General features: G+C 48.8%; 1 long non-coding RNA gene across 1 annotated transcript; it reads right to left on the minus strand.

Annotated features, from left to right (window-relative positions):
- Nucleotides 1–1,748: 1,748 nt before the first annotated feature.
- LOC134517405 (uncharacterized) lies at nucleotides 1,749–19,878 on the minus strand. Its single transcript, XR_010071620.1, has 3 exons — nucleotides 19,669–19,878; nucleotides 18,341–18,572; nucleotides 1,749–1,912 (listed from the first exon to the last, which is right to left on the minus strand). It is a non-coding gene; the product is annotated as an uncharacterized LOC134517405 (long non-coding RNA).
- Between the last annotated feature and the right edge of the window lie 958 nt (nucleotides 19,879–20,836).

The raw sequence follows: 20,836 nt of genomic DNA on the forward strand, positions 1-20,836 counted from the left end.
TGCGTAGCTGAGCAAGAAACACACCTGCCTGGACCCCTGGCTGCAACGGAGGAAGCTCGGGAGTATTTTTGGCTAGCTCCTGGAGGGGGAGGCAGGAGTAGCATCTCCCAGGCATAAAGAGTCAGCTCGCCACATGCCCGAGATGAGCAGAAAGGTGACAATGTGGAAGGGAAGCAAAAGGGATGCTGAAGAGGGCCAGGTTAGCAGCATCCTGTCATGAGGCCATGGAAATTGAGCCGTATTCCGCTGCCATCCCGACACATACCCAGATAAACGCGTGTGCCTGTGTCTTTTAAGCTGGGGATTACACAGACACTGTGGCTGTACCCCAAGTGCCACCTTCTAATGAAGCCTGAATGACCAAGTGAAGTCCTCAATCCTTCTGGACATATTTCACTGGAGCCCTGAGGGTCTGAGGACCAAGGGAAGACGTAGTCTTAGTGTTCCCAACAGCTTCTCTGATTTCCTCAGCTACACCTATGGGCCTGGCCTTTTCCTTTCCCTGTCTTCAAACTTACTTAATCCTGCTTAGATTTTCCTTAGTGCTCTCGAAATGACGTTCATAGGTTGTTTTCTTCAGTTTCACACTCCTCCTGCCTCTTCCCTATAAATCACTTATTCTGTTTTAAATTGATATTAACCATTTCGCCAGAAGCTCCTTTTCTAAGCAAGCTCCTGTAAGAGCAACTCTATCTGTCCATACCAAATGAAAAGAAATGATGAATGTGCTTCATCAGTCAAGGCAGGAAAAGTGATAGCAATACGAAGAGACAGTAAATAGGCAAAGCATCCACAGAGTATTTCAAAAGTAAATCAAGTTACGGAAACAATTAAAGGAGAAGAGAATTTGCCTGCAATTACTAGTCATATTGCTTCTCCCATCCGTACAGTCACTTATGCAGTATCAAAATTAAGAACTGACTTGCATTTTTAAAGTCGCTACATTTCATCAGTAATAGCAGATTTTTTTTCCAACTGGGAGAACAGGTGTGAATCTCCCTCTCTTCTTCCCCGTTTAGCCAGCTCTGCGGAGAGGGAGCTCAGCTGGAATTTGAACATTAGATTCAAAACCGGGGCAAAACTGACGCTATGTTCATTGAAACCCCGCCAGGATCTCCCCACCCCTAGACCCAGCCAAGCTTTTTTTGCAGGAGGATTTGACCAAGAGAGCAAATAAATGCGCCCCTTCACCCCCCTCTGCTCAGCAAAGCACAACCGAAAGAATTAATTTGCCATTTTCTTGGTGCGTTTTCCCTAAGTTCGAGTCGTAGCAGGTGAACCCCGCTCTTCCCAGTCTATATTAAAGCCATGACAATAATGATTTCTTGATCTGTACTATTCCAGCCCAATGCACAAACCATAGTACTGCCGCCTGGGTATTGAAAAAGGCTAAAATATTGACTGGCACTGCCTAAAGGATCGTGGAAGGCAAGTGATTATAGACCGGGAAAACAAGGGCGGTGATTTGTCTAAATTTTGCAATTAATCTAATTAATAATCCTCAATTAATTTACTGCCGTCTCTCAATAGGTTAAAAGGAGAGGCGTGACTGCAGCAGATCGAGACACGGCAGCTCCAACAACCTCATGGTGACGGCTTGGGCTTGCGAATGTCACCGCTGTCCCACTTCTGCATCCCGAATCCCTTCTGGGAGCGCGGGGGAAGGAAGGGGCCAGCCCCGCCCCCACCCCACAGAGATATTCCCCAGCAATAAATGCACTTACAGTCCTGATGTGCTCGGGCACCGGGGCTGGGGGGACAGAAGCCGGGACAGACGGACACGTCTCCCCTGCGAGGCGTTGGAGCATAGCAGCCCAGCGGGGTCTCGCCTTCAGCTAGGAGAATGCCCTTGGAACGCTCTCCCGCTTCTCCAAACCTTGCACGCTTCGAGCTGCCCGCAAGCCTTTCCATCCTGAAAACGGGGTTGGAAAATTTCACAAAATCAAATCCCAACGGCAGAAATCCTCGTAAGAAAAATAAATAATACAGATTTTGCCCTCAAGATGGAGTTTTTTCGTAGGGTTCACTGGACCTCTCTATCTCTCCATGGATGGGCTGAATGAAATTTTTCAGGAAACATTTGTGGCAGAATTGAGATGGAGAACCCTCACCCGGGCCAGCCTGTGGGAAGGGCCTGACTCCCCACAACACCCCACAAGATCCTGGTCCCTCAATCCTGGGGCACCACAGCGATTTTAAGGAGCGAGAATACATTGAGTTTCTTTCACTGCAGCCAGGATGAAAACGATGACTTGCACAAGTCGGAGACTGCCTCAAGAGGAGCCCAACCCCAGATCAGTTACGACCTTCCTCGGCATCACAGCCCGGGCTGCAGCTCCTCATCCTCGCTCCCACCCTCCTCTTCCCTACCTTGCTCTACTCTCCTGCGTGGTCACCTCGGCTGAAGTCCCAGGGTGGGTAACACAGGGGTTCATATCGCTGCCTTGTTATTCTAATCGCCTCGTTAGGCACCTCACATTTACTCCAGCAGGAGCTCTTCCCGAGCACAGAGCAGGAGAGGCAACGCAGCCCGTCTCACCATCAAGCCCACCACCCTGGGGCAGGAGGTGGACAGCCCTTCTGGAGATGCTGCTGCGCAAAAAGAGCTTCTTAAAAGGCAGAAAAAGAAGAGGAAAGTGGCTAAAAATCAGGGGGAATGGAGAAAATGATGCAGCAAGCTTGTCGGACACATGTGGCAGTGCCAGGCTTTGCCTGGAGCTTCCCTGTCAGAGGTTTCCTGACCATACTTACTAAAATAAATATGTCAAAATAGAGTAGGGAAGGGCATACTGTCACTGTTCTGCAAGAGCAGGGGGGGTGGTTGATGCATTTCTCTCCCCCAAGCCAGACAAAATGCCAGCGATTTCTAAAATTTGCCTAAACGAGGAAAAAAATAACAGGGAAGAAATTTGATCCAAGGATTGTGGCACTCCCATCTGAAACCGGTCGACTTCAGCTCCTCTGAAAGTCCCACACAACAATTGGAGCTTTTAATTTAAAGAGAATATTTCAAACATGCCAGATTTGCTTCTTTTTTTAACCAAATGAGAAAATTAATTTTTAAAAATGCTGCCGGGAAAAAGAAGGTTTTCAGCAAAAAGCTTCTGAAATGAAGAATTCCTTCGCAGGCTTGCTCTGAAGAGGAAAAGGCATTAAATTTTTTTGTTCAGATGGGTGGTATTGGTCGTCCTTCGTGATGAAACAGAAGGGTGCTTCTGGACAACTCCTGAGCTGGTGTGGAGGGTTATCAGGCTACATTTTCCAGGATGCTCCTTTCCTCCGGACACCAGAGCGCAGTGAAGACGAGCTCACCCCAAAGGGGAGAGCCCATGCCGAGGATCAGAGCATCTCCACTGCAGTCCTGACTGCAGCCTTTGGTTCATTTAAAGCAAAGAAACTCAAAACAAAGCCCTCCAATCCAATTTGGATTTGCCTCGGTTGCTTTTTTTTTTTTTTTTTTTTTTCTTTTTTTAAGTGTAAGATAGAAATCAAGAACTACAGAAAGTGCTATGCCCATGTGGGGGCATTTCCACTGCAGCAGAAAATTCCCATCCAGCTCCCAAACAAGAGAGCAGGTCCTGCTCACAGAGCCAAATGAATTTTCCTCCAAGTTATCAGGAAGCACTAATGAAATATCCTCTTCTGGAATAAAAAAAAAAAAAAAAAAAAACAACAAAAAAACCAAACCAACAAACAAAAAACCCCCCAAAAAAACAAAACCCACCCTGCTAACTTCCATCAAAAATCCCAGCTTTAAAAGGGTTCGTTAATGCAGGCGAGATTTGCCCTGCCAGACACGAGCGGTGGTGCCCTACCAGTGCAGAGCGCTGTCTCTGGAAATGCTTCAGAGGACTAAAGAGGGAAAAAAAAAATAAAAAAAATTAAAAGTCACTTAATGCATCTGGCCAATTAAATAAAGCTGTAAATGGCGAGGAAATAATTCCTTCCTGACCCCTGCAAGTAATCAGCTGCTGACCTGAAGCATGAGAATTGATTAGCCTTATCTTACTGTAGCATGTATAACTACAAATGTTATTATTGGCCATAAAATCACCCAGCCCTTTATGGAACCCATTGGTGGCATCTGGCTCCATGACCTCCCAAACCACAAATTTTGCCAGCAAGAAGAAACACCCCCCACGGTGGGAGAAGCCCGGCTCCGCTTCCCTGTGGAAGTGGGTCTGGGGGGGAGATGGTTTCCAACGGTGGGCAGCGCTGCCCTGGTTTGCCCCAGTCCAGCCCTCAATGGGATGTGCGTGGTAAAGTGCTCAGGAGAATAAGAAAAGGCTTATGGCCCTGAGGTGCTGGTGACGTTCCTCACCGCCGACGGCTTGGCCTTTGCACCGAGGCGGGGGCGAGGGGGAGAGCCCAGGCTTCGCTTCGCCTCCTCTCACTCAATTAATAACACGGCTGTCAGCACCAGGATAAGTGAAACTCCTCGCATTTTTCCTCTGAGACAGCAAAGCCTGGAACTGGGAGGCGGAGGGTGGGGGGGGTGGGGATCTATGCTTGTCTTCCTCACCCTTCAAGATGATCCCATCCCCCTGACGCAGGTGCTCACTCAGCATCTGCCCTGGACAAAACGCCGCTTGCAAGAGCTGGAGCAACACCTTCTGAGCTAATCGATAAGTAATTGCTGGCTCTCTCGCAGCGCAGAGTAGCTTCTCCATCATGCCTCTCCCCGCTCCCTCCCTCGACCTTTTGTGCCAGACTAGAAGCACGGGCAACCACCTTTGGTCTGCAGGAGGCCTGGGGAGCAAAGTGCCAGGTGACATTAGGAATAGGGGACAACTTAGCTCCTTTAAGAGCTGGAGCTGTATTATCTGGTGACCCACGCCAGTGCCGACAGCACTGACGGGGCTGCGTGGTACGTTCCGAAGATCTAGGTAAACAACACTTAGAATCACAGAATTGCCTGGTTTGGAAGAGACCTTTCAGGTCATCTAGTCCAACCATCCAACCCCTTGATAGCTTTGGTACCCAAAGGGTGTGGAGGGTATCTCAGCAGAGATACTGGAGATGTAGCCCAAATCTGCAGCCTCTGATGAGTCTTTGCCCAGGTTCAACCTCTCAAGACCATCAGCGCACAGATATTTTCCATGTCCCAGACAAACCTAGAGGACACGGGCACTTGGAAAGGGATCGCTGCCTCTTTCCACGTGATGAAAATGGAATTTCTTACAGGCATGGCACAGAATGCCCCATCACGCTTCAACCATTACTACAACCCTGGAAGAACGAGACACAGGGGGTGGTAAGAGTGCTGTTAAAACCGATGATGCTCTGAGGGCAAAATTACATCTGTTCTGCATCGAGAAGGGAGCCTGAAAGAGGAATGATCAGCCCCGGCCATGGCAGGGCACCAGCCTTTAAAGCCCAACAACGTTGAGATGAAGTGCTGAAGAAGTACCGCGATGGTACAAATGATCAACACGCAGGTCCGATGGCTCTGGGGACGAAGAGCAGTGGCCAAACAGAAGCAAGCCGCTCTGCTTGGGGCATGGCATTAGAGACTGTCTTCAAGCGAGCGGTCAGAGATTATCCGGAGGGATGCTGAGGCACAGAACTGAAAGGGACGTTAACCGCATCAGGCTTCCTCTCCTTCCCAGCCTATTCCAGAGGGCTGTCTGCAGACAGGAGATGCTCCATGCCAAGAAACCTATCCCCCTACCCACATCCCTCCCTCCCCTCAAACAGCAGAGCCCTGCACGGCCTCGGTGCCTCTCCAAAGTTACTTGGATACTGAGCTTCACCCCTCCTGTTCAGGGGAGCACATTTACATTCATAACCTCAAAATAAAACTGTGGGGGAGGGGGGGAAATATAAAAAAAGAGGGAAAAGAAACAGGCGAGAGAAGAAAAAGCAAAGGCAGAAGGGGAAGGGGGACAAAAGGGAATGGGCAGCTGCACACTTCAGATCCAGACCTGCTTGAACTCAGCTCGCCTGGAAACTCATTTCTTTTGATGACAGCCCCAATTAGCGTGTGGCTGGCTGGCAACCCAGGCAGCAGGGAGCTGGTCTCTATGGAGAGCTGGAGAGGGAGGGAAGATTTCATTCACCTGCATGGCTGGCAAAAGCTTGATGTGCTTAAGTCTTTTAGATAGCTGCCTGTGGTCATATTTAACGTTGGCACATGAGTGGAGCTGGGAAAGGTGGCAAGTATCTTGACTTGAGTCAATGTGAATATGCAGCATCCCGGCAGGCTTCTCCTCCGGCTCTTCCCTTGTTGGCTTGTGTCACTCGGGTCCCGCTCAGAGAGGGGGACGCGCCACGAGGGGCCATGAATTTGCAACAGAAGGCAGGACTCGCACCAGCCACGTGCTTTTATGGGATTTCTCTGAGGACCTCCCTACGATGGCCATGGATGAAGTATGGCACAGAGTCCAGACAAGCTGAGACTGGTCCTCCAGAGCCTCATGCTTCCCCTTCGCTTAAAGGAAGGGAAGGAGGAGCAGAAATGGAATTTTTTCATCCATTTTGACTATCAGAAGACTGAAATAAAAAATGACCTGCATTTTGCTGGTTGCATCTCTCCTACCCGGTACAAGCCTCCCCAGCTTCTGGGCAGGGACGTGTCCCATCAGGGTCAAGTGCGCGGGCAGATGTGAATCCTGAATCTGGGTGGCAGGTGCCAGCAGCAGAGAAGTGAGAAGGAAGTGGAATAAAGAGAGCAAAGAGATGGCAGTGAAGAGAAAGGAAGCAAAATAAAGAGGTGAGTGGGGACAAGCACATGAGGTGGGGGGGGCTAACTGAATCCATTAGAGGAACGTCTTGCCAGCTGCTCCCTGCCTTCACCCTGAGCTTTGCAGGAGCTTTACAGCTAAGTCCAACAACAAATACCCACTGTACCAAAGAGATTATCAGCGTTTAAACAAGCGAGAGGGAAGGCAGGCCTGAACAGAGAAACAAACGGCATCCCTCAGGGCTGAGCAGGGCGTTCCAGCTCCTGGATGCCGGCGGTTGCCGCACACCCCGTTGCTCAGCCCATCACGGGAGACACGACGGCTGGGCAGCCCAGCCCAAGGGCTCTCTCAAGTTCAGATCTCAGGACTAGGACGATGTAGCCTAATGCAGTATCTGATCAAATCTTTTTAATCACCTCCACAAGCTCTAGATTTCAGCTTGTTTTAGCCACAGACAGCTGCTCTTGCGAAAGCTTTAACTTAGGGGTCACTCCGTTTGGGGTGAAAAAGAGCACAGTTTTGGTTCACGCGCATATGACAGAATCATAGAATGGTGTGGGCTGGAAGGGACCTTAAAGATCATCTAGTTCCAACCCCCCAGCCCTGGGCAGGGACACCTCCCACCAGACCAGGTCGCTCCAAGCCCCGTCCAACCTGGCCTTGAACCCCTCCAGGGATGGGGCAGCCACAACTCCCCTGGGCAACCTGGGCCAGGGGCTCACCACCCTCACAGCAAAGAATTGCTTCCTCATATGCCCAGATGAATGCTTTATAGGTACCTTTAGCTGTCTACAAGACATCCTTAAAAAAAGCAGTACATTCTCATCTAGAAAAACGGAAGATTCAGTAACGAGGTGGCACTGAAAAACCGTGAACAAGTCAAGACAACAAATCAGACGCTATGGTCAGAGTCAAATATCATAAATAACGTTAACTCTGCCCTCCATTTTCAAGTAAAAATCAAAATACAAGACAAGCCTACGAGTACACTGAAATGTTTTCCGGAAGCATGCAGGCTTTGAAAAGCAGCATGTGGATAACAGTACCATTGAATAAAACATAATCAATCTCCCTTATTAACTCTCTGCCTGGAGAATCCATTGTACAAAACACATGGCCGGGCTCTCTTATCCAGCCTCCCCTCAACTTAAATACATCATCCAAATCAAGGCAAGGCTCCAGGACATACAGTTCAAATAAACTCAAGTGTTTCTGGAGTTTCCCAGCCAAGCAGCTTTTGGGATTCCGAATTACAAACCAAGTTAGGAATACTTCCCAGAGATTCAATAAAATGCGTTACTGGACTGCTTAACAATATGCATCTTAAAACAAAACAAAACAAAAAAAAAAAAAAAACAAAAAAAAGGAAGAAGAAAAAAAAATAAAAGAACTGCTGCTGCGTAAACAGGTAAAACTGGATTAGATAACTATGTTCAATTACAGTTAATTATTTAAAGTTCTGTCAATGTTTCTACCTCTCCTCATCCTCACTGATGCCACGTGAGTGCGTGAGTTTGAGTGTCAAACGACATGACCAACATCTGTCATGCGTGGTTCCTTCTCTCGCATCCTCCCATCCCGACCTCGCCTTACCACCCCTCCACACAAACAGAGGAAGAAAATTGTGCAATATAGTGTTTTCTTTCAGTGGGATTTTGATTTAGGGGGCTTATTATCTTAGGTTCTTTTCTTCTAAACTGATACTTGACTGAAAAGGGGGCAAGGTATCACACTCACGTTTGAGGAAAAGCCAAAATGTAGCACTCTCGTTCTGAACATGTGATTTTCGCACGATGCCACCTTGAGTTATTTTCTTCTTGTTCTTTCAGTAAATACCATAAAGGGATTAAAAACATCTGAGGCTGAACAAAAGGGCTCCAGACTAACATGTGACAACCCCCTTTTAGGTAGAGTTGGGCGAGCCCTTGAAAAAGCCCAATAGTCACTTGACTTAATGCTGGAATCCACTAGACTGCCTGCTTTTTTTTATCTACTTGTGCACGTTTCCAAGCAGGAAGGTGTAAATACAAACACAAGCGCAAGAAAGCAGTCGCAGGCATCATTTGACGGTAGCGTGAATCCTGTTCTAGTGCCCCTTGTATGGTAGACAAGGTTGTGACCCAGTTCAGGCTCTCGCTGGTGGCTCAAACCTGCCCGGGCCATGCCACGGCAGGCTTTACACCAGGTCGACTCCTTTTCCTCGGCCAACGTAAACCCTGCGTCATGAGATCTGGATAATTCAACAGAGGTGAAACAACATCTGAATCAAATCCAGAATTTGATCTGAATCAAAAGCACATGAGTGGGTTAACCAGAAGTTTCCAGATCCTGAAACCACAGCTCCCCAGCCCAAATCTTCATAAGCTTTTACCCCTTGCACTTGGCTGAACTTCCACCAGGTAAAGAGAATAAATGGCACATGACCTAATGGCCCCATCTGAACTGAATTACCTGTGTACGCATCAGATGGATGGAGCATTTTTAGGACATTTCCTCGGAGCAGCCAGACCCAGCTCAGTTTGCAGCTTCATCACGCGCATCTCTCGTTTCAAAGGCCAACGAAGCTACACTGAAGCTACACTACTGCGGGTGCAGCTGGACTTACGAAGCAGCACGGGGACACCACCCGGGCACCCAGACACTTTGGTTTCCCCTCTCTACAGTGAAGCTGCCATGCGGCCAGCATACAGCAACCTATTTCTTTTTCATTAAAACTAATTGATTCTAAGCAGGAAGCACTTTTTAATTTCCTTTAGCATTAGAAATAATGTTAGCCACCATAAATGAAATGAAAGACACCTCCCAAAATGTATTTTCAAATGTTCCCTAAATAGCAAATGACATTCAAATCAGATGCAGACAGAATTGTAATTGGAAGCTGCAGACTCTCCTCTTTCAGGATTCATAATAATTGCTGTTTCGATGAAAAGGTTTGTGTAATAAAAGCCTTTGCAAATAAGGGCCAGCTTCTCCAAAACACGCGGCTAATTCCGGTCACTCCAGCCACACAAAGTGCCCCAAAACTCTCTTTAGCAGCCAGTTAAACTACACGGGTAGTGTCACCGCGTAGCTCCAACGGTGCAAAGCAGAAGGAATGCAGCAGGGAAAGGTTCACAGAAGGACAAGCAGTACGGCACAAGGTCTGGAACGGCTCCTTCATGAAAAACAGCCCAATGAGTTGGGGCACTTCAGCCTAGACAAGAGGCAGGTGAGGGGGATTTAACAGAGGTCTACAAAATCTTGAGTGCACTGGAGGGGTGGGTGGGGGTTATTGGTTAAACCGTCTTGTCCAACCCAAGAACCAGCAGCATCAGAGGAAAGCCATCAAACGGGGCCACAGCAAACGAAAGGAGATGGTTCGTCATGTATGTGGCAGTAGATGGTTGGAAGAATCTGTGGGTGCGGAGAGTTTACAGGGGTTCAAGGCAAGGCTGGGCAAGTACTTAGAAGGGAGATCCAGCAAGGATTGATCTCAAGACAGATGAGTCTTTATCAGCCTGAGCTGAAAATAATTAGAGCCCAAGAGATTACTCAAGGAAACCATCATAACTGGTTGCCTCTTCTTACTGTTCTCTAGGAAAGCAATTATGGCTGGTGGGTTTTTAGTGACTGCCTTTACTGGGTCCTCCCTGCACTGACAGGTATCTACCTGACCAAGCTCATCCTCAACGCTCTCCTGTAGAAGGGGAGAGCTATGCAGGAAGAAAAAAATGCAGAGAAACCAACGGATGTCAGGGGACAAAAAATGAAAGAAAGGGAGGTAGAGCGAGACAAATGCAGATGTATATGGTTGCAAAGGTTGCTCTTGCAACTCTAATCCAGGTCTTACTGACTTCAAGTGAGAGGGAGGAGAGTATCAGGAGGAGAGGGCTGAGCTCCCCTAGCTCTGTAGAGGGCTGAGCTTCTGCGATGGTGTTAGGAGAAGAGGAAGGTGAAGACTACAGGGAAAGGTAACATCTTCAAATAAGGCATCTGCTCAGGTGGGGAAAGCAGTCTTCTAAATACACAAACACCCTATATTGAGCCTGTGAAGATATGTCAAGTGGGTCTTGTGCATCCCAAAACTCACCTATTTCCTCCCCACCCACCTACATCCCATTTGAACTAACAGCAGATGCTGCCCCTCCCTCCAACTCTTGCCTCCCCGAGTCTCAGAGTCTCAGTAAGACAGATGACACCCAAATAAGAATCAATAACGAGGTTGTGAATAAGGAAAGATGTACCACGTAGCAAATGGATACTGAAAAGGGCAAGTCCTAGGGAGGACTAATGATGGAAAGGGGAAGTTTGCAGCAGAGCAGAGGAAGCCTCGCCGCTCAGCTCTTCATGCCTTCGGGAAGGGAACGTTTTGGAAGGAGGGACAAGCCCAGAGGACCCAACGCAGTTAGGGACCCAGCTGCCAGTGAAAATGCACTGGCACTACCAGAGTCCTCCTATCGCAGTGTTATGGGGTTTAGACAGCAGGAGGGACAGATCCAGCAACCACGGAAGGAGACGGCGAGTGGTGGAAACAGGGACGTTTCACAAAGGTAGAGTCTTGTGCTAATAGCAGACAGCTCAAAAAGGGATTGGAAAAAACACAAATCCACTGATCTCAAAGTCCTCATCTAGCTCTTCCGTAACATCAGACTCTTATTTTCTCCAGTTACCATCTCCTCCCAGTCCATAACCCTGGGCCCAACCAGGCTTCCGTCGCACTAAGAAGCCCATTCCTTCGGTCTTGGGTCTCCACCAGGATGCGGGGGGAGACAACAAATACACCTTTTCCAACAGCAGCTGCACAGCTTGCACTAAACACAGGGTGCTCGGAATAATGTCACCTCTGAGGAAATTATTAAAAGAATCAAGCTAATTTTGTAATTCACACCTGGGCTGCAAATGTGAAAGAGCCTGCAATAATCTCTAATGAAATATTACATTGTTTAAAGAGTACCCAGTGAAATTCGCCCTTAATTGATTTTTGATCTGTGAAAAAACACTGCGGAGAGAGAGAGAGAAGATGTTAGTCATACTCTTGTTTTATCACTCCTGCGAGCGTTTTCCTGCCTTTGTTTCCTTTGTCCCCAGAGAATCAACACGACACTGAAGAAAGCAGCCCAGGCGATACTACAAAACTAATAAATAACACTCGAACGGGAATCCTGAACAGCACATCCTCCTAAATCATCCTGCAAAAGGTGAAGTAGTCTCCTAGGACAGCTCAAAAATTAGAGAACATGGTTTTGTAGCTGGCACTGTCCCGGGCAAGCCCCTTGGGCTGAGGTTTTCTCCACCCCTCAGGAACCTCCCCAAGAGGACCCAGACCTCCTGCGGATGCATGTTTCATCTCACACTCAGAACATCACAGGGGAGCTTACGCCAGAGAGGAATGACACACAGCAACAGCCAAAAAAAATTGACTGCAAAGTGCTGACAGAAAATTCATTACAGCATTAGCGTCCAGAGCGGGATGCGCCAGGGCACGAGCAGCTGCTGAAGCCAAGGAAGCAGGTCAGTATTAACTCCCAAGTTAATTCACTGAAAAGCTCTTCCAAAAACCAGCAGCAAACTGTCATAAAGCAAATGACCAAATACAGCTAGCAGAGACAAGAGGGAATACATCTACAAACATCACTGGAGACCAAAAAACTGCTGAGAGAGATGATCACAGAATCACAGAATGGTATGGTTGGAAGGGACCTCTGGAGATCATCTAGTCCAACCCCGCTGCCAGAGCAGGGTCACTAGCCATTCGATAAGATTTTAACTAACATTTACAGCAGCCAGAGCACCCATTAAAAAAAAAAAAAAAAAAACAAACCAAAAAAACCTAAAGAAAACGATGTGCAAAGGTTTTCTTAAGAGCTGCTCTATGGAGCCACATTGCAGACTTGCCAACCAAGCAGGCCCTGGAACGCCTTCCATGGCAAACAAGTTGTGATGGGCGCAACAGCAAATTTAAATCTGTGCGGCTGCTAAGTGAAGTGGAAGTCCCTGGACACGCTGAACATCTTCAATGATAAAGCCTGTGATGAAAACCAGAATATTTCTTAAAGAATGAAGGGGAGAAGACTGACAGAATCATAGCATCATTGAGGTTGGAAAAGACCCTTGGGATCATCGAGTCCAACCATCAACTCCACTCTACAAAGTTCTCCCTTACACCATATCCCTTAATACCACATCTAAACGAGTCTTAAACACATTCAGGGATGGTGACTCCACCACCTCCCTGGGCAGCCTATTCCAGTGTCTAACCGCTCTTTCCGTGAAGAATTTTTTCCTAATGTCCAGCCTAAACCTACCCTGCTGCAGCCTGAACCCATTCCCTCTTGTTCTATCACTAATTACCTGTGGGAAAACCAAGTGGTGTCGCAAGTTAGTGCAAGAAAGAAGACCCAACTGACTGCGCTAGAGGGTGAGGTGTTTTTTCCCCCCCTCTAAGTATTGTTGGGACAGCAGGAATCCACGCAGACCCAAGCGGATTTAAAACGCATTCAAAAAATAAAGTTGTCTGGAGAACACGAAGCATTAGTAGCATTCGGCAAGTAGCAAATGTGAGATCCATCACCTAACAGGCAGCTGGAAAAACACAACTGGGGGCCTGGCTACAAGTCTACTGCACAGAGCACCAGGAGCTGGGACGGCCGCGTAGGAGACCAAAGTTGTGGGACAATTCACTGACTATTTTTCCCATCTGCAAATTTTGTGTGCAGGTATACTAGTGAAGCCAAGTGCCAACGTGAGAGGATGTTTCACCCATGCAACAGCTTACGGTGTGCAAGCTGCTGCATGGAAACCACCCACGTGCTTACTGCCAGCCAACAATAAATGTGACGTAAGTTGATTAAAAGGACGTACCTCACAATTGTCATGCCCAGATCAGTTGCTGCTCAGTGACTTCTTCATGTGCCTAAACCTGGGATAACAGATAATGCATTTCCTTCAATTCTCTATCACTAACGTGAGAATTACAATATGGTTCTTACAGGAATGATCAGATCTTTTGTAAAGCGTACGTTGGTTTATACTCCCAGCAAGGGGTGCTGCATCTCAGCTACTGCTGGAGGGCTTTTCCTTATCAGTCAGTGAATATCTCTCTGCCAGAACTAGTGAAATTTCAGCCTCGGATGTGGGGCCAGAGGAATCAGCCGGACGGGATTTGAAGGGGACGGTTCACCTGTGACCATGAGTTTGATCCTTAGGTAGGACTCAGCTGGGATCAGTCTCTTCTCTGCAGGGGTGGGAAGGTAGAAGCATGGAAGGGAAGCTCTGCCTGGAAGCTGTCCATCTGAAGGGCTTTTCTTGTCCATACCAATCAGAGGAATGTCCTTCCGCATCTCTCCCTCAGCTGCCTTGTCTAGACTATCATGCTGAGCACCTGGGGCATTTCATAATCACCTCAAGAAGCGTGACCTTAAGTTCTGAGCTAGAGTGACCTGCAAGATTGTCCAAAAAAAATATGGCCTTGATTTTAAAAACACACAAATTCCTCCAGCTCAGATTTTACTAGGCATGTCCAAAACCATGCACCATTTTCTCACAACTGCAAAGAGCCCCTGTATGCGAAGTATATATATTTCTTCTGCCTCAGTTTCTTGGGTATAATCATGCACAGTTCATTTTATTTAAAATCCAACTTTATCAAAACCGTTTCACACCTTGTACAGCCCTTTGCCTTGTGCAAAAAAAATAAGCAAAGAACCAGCTCCATATAATAGACATCACAGAATCATAGAATGTGTTGGGTTGGAAGGGACCTCTAAAGGCCATCTAGTCCAACCCCCCTGCAGTCAGCAGGGACATCTTCAACTAGATCAGGTTGCTCAGAGCCTCATCAAGCCTGGCCTTGAATGTCTCCAGGGATGGGGCCTCCACCACCTCTCTGGGCAACCTGGGCCAGTGTCTCACCACCCTCAGTGTAAAGAACTTCATCCTAATGTCTAATCTAAACCTGCCCTGCTCTAGTTTAAAACCATTGCCCCTCGTCCCATCGCTACATGCCCTTGCTAACAGCCCCTCCCCAGCTTTCCTGGAGCCCCTTCAGGGACTGGAAGGCCGCTATAAGGTCTCCCCGGAGCCTTCTCTTCTCCAGGCTGAACACCCCCAACTCTCTCAGCCTGTCTTTGTAGGAGAGGTGCTCCAGCCCTCTGATCATCCTCGTGGCCTCCTCTGGCCCCGTTCCAACAGGTCCATGTCCTTCTTGTGTTGAGGGCTCCAGAGCTGGACACAGTAAATATCAGTGATATCCCTGCCAAGACAGTCCATACAGAAAGGACCTTCAGCTGGGTCTTTTGGAGCTACTCACATCTGCAGATCTTAAAAAGCATCTTTTACATCAGGCACAAGGACGCAGAGTGATTGGAGCAAGGTCACGAAGCCCGGTGGCAAGGACACAACTGGGAGGCAGATCCCCTGGGGCCCAAGCCACTGCTCTGCCTACTCTGCCTGGAGGGGGAGGCACTTGTTTTGTTGTTTAAGGTACAATTTAGTGTACCTCTTACCTGGTTCCTTTGAATATAATGGTCTATGCTCTCAATTTGATTTTTCTGTCTTGAAAGTCTGCTCCTTCCTAATTGATATTCATCGGCCTCGTTTTCCTTGTTCCTTCTACACTGTCATTTTTCTAACTGCAACGTATTCAGCTACATCATCCCGGGCATTTTATTTGTGCGGTTCTGCTCTAACGGCTAGCTTAGCTGTTGCAAATTATGCCCTGCTTTCAGTTTTGCTTGAGTGTAAAAACGCCGTGTAAAAATGAACTACCCTCTGATGAAGGCTTTCAGACTTCCTATTTGAGGAACAGCATGCAGCTTTTTTGGGGGGGAGCAATGGGAGAAGGATCAATCCAGCTTTTGTTTTACAGATTGCTACAATAGATAGCTTCCCCGTAGGGAGTTTTACAGCACTATATTATGCTTATATAAAGGGTAATGACTAGGAACTTGGAGAACTCTACCCTTAGGAAGTGCCTGACGAGCAAGAACAGCAGGTGTGGAGGAAGAAGAAAGCCTAAATGTCTTTCTGTCCTGACTTTCTCTTCTTTTATGTTTGGAGACTGAATTCGGTGTCAGAAGTGAGTCGGCTCCTGCAGGTAGATGAAAGCAGAGAGGTGTGAACGTGGCAGGGAGGAAAACCCAAACAAACAGGGGAAACTGCTCGTAGGGCAGTAGCCCCAGACCCCGTCACTGAGCGGGTGGCCTTGAAAGGGGTTGCGCTGAGCAACAGGACAGGCTTTAGCTCACTATGGGAAAACTGGGGAATTACAAGAGGGGCTGGATAATGGCGAAGATGAAGCGACAGCAAAGTCGCTGCTAAGGTGCAGTGGGGAAACGCTGCTTTGGGTTGCAAGAGGCTGTGGGCATGTCAGCAGCAAGCTGAGAAAAAAAATAATCACACAAAACCCTGGGTAGGCTCCACGAAGTCATTTTTGACCCACATAAGCTTCCAATGCAAGAAGTGCCATCTCAGCCCTTGTAGACCTGATGCTAATTGTGCCTTCATGCTGCTAGGGCCCCGGAGATGCTGGGAGGGCTGGAGCCCCTCTGCTGGGAGGACAGGCTGAGAGAGCTGGGGGGGTTCAGCCTGGAGAAGAGAAGGCTCCGGGGAGACCTTCCAGCCCCTTCCAGTCCCTAAAGGGGCTCCAGGAGAGCTGGGGAGGGACTCTGGATCAGGGAGGGGAGCAATAGAACAAGGGGTGCTGGTTTCAAACTGGAAGAGGGTAGATTTAGATGAGATCTGAGGAAGCAATTCTTTGCTGTGAGGGTGGTGGGACGCTGGCCCAGGTTGCCCAGAGAAGCTGTGGCTGCCCCATCCCTGGAGAGGTTCAAGGCCAGATTGGATGGGGCTTGGAGCAACCTGGTCTGGTAGGAGGTGTCCCTGCCCAGGGCAGGGGGTTAGAACTAGATGTTCTTTAAGGTCCCTTCCAACCTAAACCATTCGATGATTCTGTAATTCTATAAACAGCCTAACAAGCCCACCACAGGAAAAAAAAAAACTCAAAAGAGGTGCCCTTTGCTTCGTGTATAGTAGGTAAAAAGATGCAAAAGCCCAAAGGGGAGACCCAGAAAATGCCAGCAAGACGCATGATCTGATCTGCACGGGCCTGCGGCAGATGAAGCTGACTGAGACAACAGCGCAGGGAAAGCACACAAGGGTCTTGTGTGACAGCAAAGACCCAGCCCAGCGCAGAGGGAGAGGTGAGGTGCAGGCTGCTGCTCTGAGCCATGCAATGACCAGCTCTCTGGGCTCAATGTGAAGTTGCTGTTTGCCCGGTTTGCCCCTGATGATGCCTGGATCTAGAAGGACAGATCTCCCTCCTCCTGAGCCTTCAGACATCTCAAAGGCTGAGTCAGAGTTGTAACGGGGACTTTCCCCCTTTTGGAAGTCACACCTGCTTGGATCATGTCCATTCCCTATCCTGGTGCGTGTTCAGCTCCGTGGTGTCCAACTTTTGGGTGGCCTTTGAGGACAACTGAAATAAACACAATTAAGTTAAAAGCAGCAGAAAATTCCTTGAACGGAGGCTTGTATGAAATAAGTGAGGAATAAAAGCCCTGGCACAGGCTGCCCGGAGAGGTGGTGGAGTCTCCTTCTCTGGAGACATCCAAAACCCACCTGGACACATTCCTGTCCAACCCGCTCTGGGTGACCCTGCTTTGGCAGGGGGTTGGACTAGAGGATCTCTGAAGATCCCTTCCAACCCCAACCATTCTGTGATTCCGTAAATAAAATCTCTATGCATTACACCAAACATTACAAATAGCAGCCAAATAAAGAGGCAAGAAGCTTCTTGGACAACGCGGTATTGCACATGCTTGCTATGAACATGGACTGGAACAGACCAAGGATACGGTTTGCCTGCCTTCCCAGGCTGAGTTTTACAAAACCAGTGGTTCACAAACCAAGAGATGGTGAAATATAACATCGAGGAATACACTGGACGGCAAAGACCACCCCGACGCTCTGGGAGGAAGGAAATAAAGGTGTAACAAAATACAGCCAAATTAAAACGATGCTACCAATCACGAGGCCATGAAGACAGTGCGGATCATAAGCTAAATGCCAAGGAAACTACGGAGACTGAAATAGTAAGCAGTGCAGTCAGTGCAGAAGCTGCTACCTGAGCCTAAAATACAACTTCAGCCATGAAGCTGCCATGCAGAAGCTGCAGGAAATGAATACACAGCAGACACACATGCAACAAGAAACTGGAAGAGGGAGTGACTTCTGCAATCCCAACATCATCTCTGCGAGAGAAAACATCAAATGGGGTTTGAAGGAACGGGATGGCTCTCAAGCATGCTACAACCACAACCAGGTGAGAGGAGAGCAATGTAGCCGTATCCCTCGATCGCAACATATAGCAAGAATGCACCGCGTAAAAAGAAAACCATTATGAGTGCAACGGACATTTCTGATCCAGAAATGTCCCCATCACTGGATAAGGTGCAAGGCAATGGAGTCTATCGCAAAAATAAAACATTGGCATGCCACCTGTCCTCAAACCAGAACACCACCGAGCAAATTCACCGACCGGAGAACTCACATCCAAATACAAGTGACTGAGGAAACATCAATTCCTTTGGCAAAAGCAAAATGATCCAGCAAACTCCAGTTCCGGAAGCAGAACACACACAAAACACGCACTTTTGGAGCCAGGGAAGCAGCAGCCTTACCATCATCTTGACACTGACAGCCAGAGGTGCAGGACGGGAACGCTCCCTGGGATCCGGTCTGCAGGGGAAGACCTCCAGTGCCACCAGCAAGGTGCAGAAACAACGCTCTGAGCGGTTAGGATTCTCTCGGATGCTGCTAGGCGATACATTTGAACTCCCCACACATGGTTTAAGATCTGGCATAGAAGGATGAACTCCTCTCCGACTGCTGGGAACGGCCAGGAGGGGAGAGCTAAAACCGTGATGAAAGAGAGAGAGGATCATACACGAGCGATTTCCCATCTTCAGGTTACAACCCTATCCCACGACGCCAGAGCAGCACAGCTGACATCCAGAGATATTAGAGAGACTCAGAGATTATTAGGACTTGTGAATGATCTAATAAAACATCTTCCTAGTCCCACTGTCCCCCAAAGGCAATGCCTGGACAAACACGCGTTACAGCTGCATTAAGACAACACAGCTGCTCTATAAAACAAGCAGCTTTTTTCAGAAATGCCATGATGTGAACGACGGTGGAATCAAACTGCAGGATGGCAGGGAACAGGGGCCTAAGTCACCCCTCATACAAAAGGAACAGCTGATACCTGCGGTCACAATAATCCCTGGAACACGTCTGCCTTGCTGTAGAGCCTGCATACAGAAAGAGATGCAATATATATTCAAAGTCAGCAAGGCTTCAGGAAGGAAACCTCAAACCACTGCTGAGTGTTTCTTTTTAAAAGCCACAGTTTGCTGTCCAAAATATCTCCCGTGCCTCCCACTCAATCCCAAACATGGGCTGTCTTTGGGGGTGCTTCTCTCCCAGCTCTGGGTGCCGCCGTCTTCACCCCAAAATAAGTTCAGAAACCTGCCCCAAGACATGAAAAGCATCAAAAGCAAGCTAGCCACTTTGCCGACTTCAAAGCCAGGGCTTGGATAGCCTCCAGGAGCTAGGCAAGACCAAGTTTTCCTCCGCAGGAGGTCCCATCCCTCGTCCCACCAGTATGGGCAGACACCGGAGCTGTTTCACTGCTGCCTCGGCAGCTGCTGGGACACGGGGAAAGGCTGAGCACCGACCCCTGTGCCGGCAATGCAGGCGCAGCACCAGAGACGTGCTATAGGGGGGCTCTGTGGATTAGCTCAGGGCCTTTCTGGAGTATCTGGAGAGCCAGGAGTGTCACAAAGCTATGGCAGATAGTGCCAGGGGCTGCCGGTCTTCCTCCTGCCCCTGACTCTACCTGCAGCATTCCCAAGAGCCCCTTTTCCACAGGTTGAGTTGGACAGCAGTAGGGATATCAGAGGTCTGGCATGCAGAAATGCTGATCAGAAAGCAGAGAGAGACGTACATGAAATACATGCCATCCTTGAGGGACCTTACAGCAAAGCGGGAAGGAGCCTGGCGGGGAGAACACCACCTCAGCGTTAACCTTTCCTCTTCAGCTTTGGGGAGAGCCGTCCGACAGGGCTGCAGGAGGCCCTGCAGAAGACACGGTGAAGCCATTTGGCAGCAGGTTAATCCCAACACGCACTCCTTCAGACAGCAGGCTCCGGTTTACTCCCCGTGCTCTTGTACCATTTACCTGGGAAAGGAAAAGGAGCCAGATCATTAACACCGGGCTGTAGCAACGGCAAGAGCGGAATCAGGAATTTGAAGAACTATGGATTAGCTGAAGAAAAGCTGCAGAAAAAGAGCAGGGAAGCAAGGTACTGCCAGATGGAGAAATGCTCCTGCTTGGGTGATGCAAGATGTCTACATCCAGCATCTCTCACTCCTGCGTGACCCCAACACGCGGCACTGGGAAGAGAAACAAGAAATAAAAGCGCACAGAGGTGAACATCAGCGTTACTGGGATAAGCAACCTCAGAGTCCCAGTCCCTGCCTGATCCTGGGAAAAACAGCCCTTTTTCTTGGGACCAGCCCTGCCCTGGGAAGAAAGTTTAGACTGAACACACAAATCCCCATTCCTGAAACACTCCCAAACTACTAGTACGTTCCCCTCCATAAGCCTAAGACAAAAGAAATGAGTAGAGGAAGCTGAAACACAGGCGGTAAGAGTCGAGCAGCGGGAAGGGAGGAAGGAGAAGAGGTTGACAAGTCCCCCACAGATGCTGGCAGAGGCTCTCACCCTCGTCACAGCCGACAGGTCTCACGTGCGGCAATTTCCTTCCACCACGGGGAAGATGCCCCTGCCCCAACATCGCGGCACCTGCGAGAGAGACGCTCCCGCTGCATTTCCAGGCGTAAGCCGCAGCTGACAAGACACACGCTGAGGAGCGCAACCAGAGCTCCTTGCACAGATGGAGCGCATGGGACTCAGACTGCTGCCTGTCGTGCCACAGGAAAGCAACGCTGCGGTGACAGATGGCAGAGGGCACTGGGATAAACTGGGACAGCGGGGGGACCAGGAGATTGCTGATCTCTGCATTTGAGGATCCTGAGCACAAGACGAGATCTGTCTATCAGGGAGAGGTAAGCAGCGTTCCTCTGGTTCGAGTGGGAGGCCACCAAACAGA

This window comes from Chroicocephalus ridibundus, chromosome 6 (assembly GCF_963924245.1).
Source record: "Chroicocephalus ridibundus chromosome 6, bChrRid1.1, whole genome shotgun sequence".
Lineage (NCBI taxonomy): Eukaryota > Metazoa > Chordata > Aves > Charadriiformes > Laridae > Chroicocephalus > Chroicocephalus ridibundus.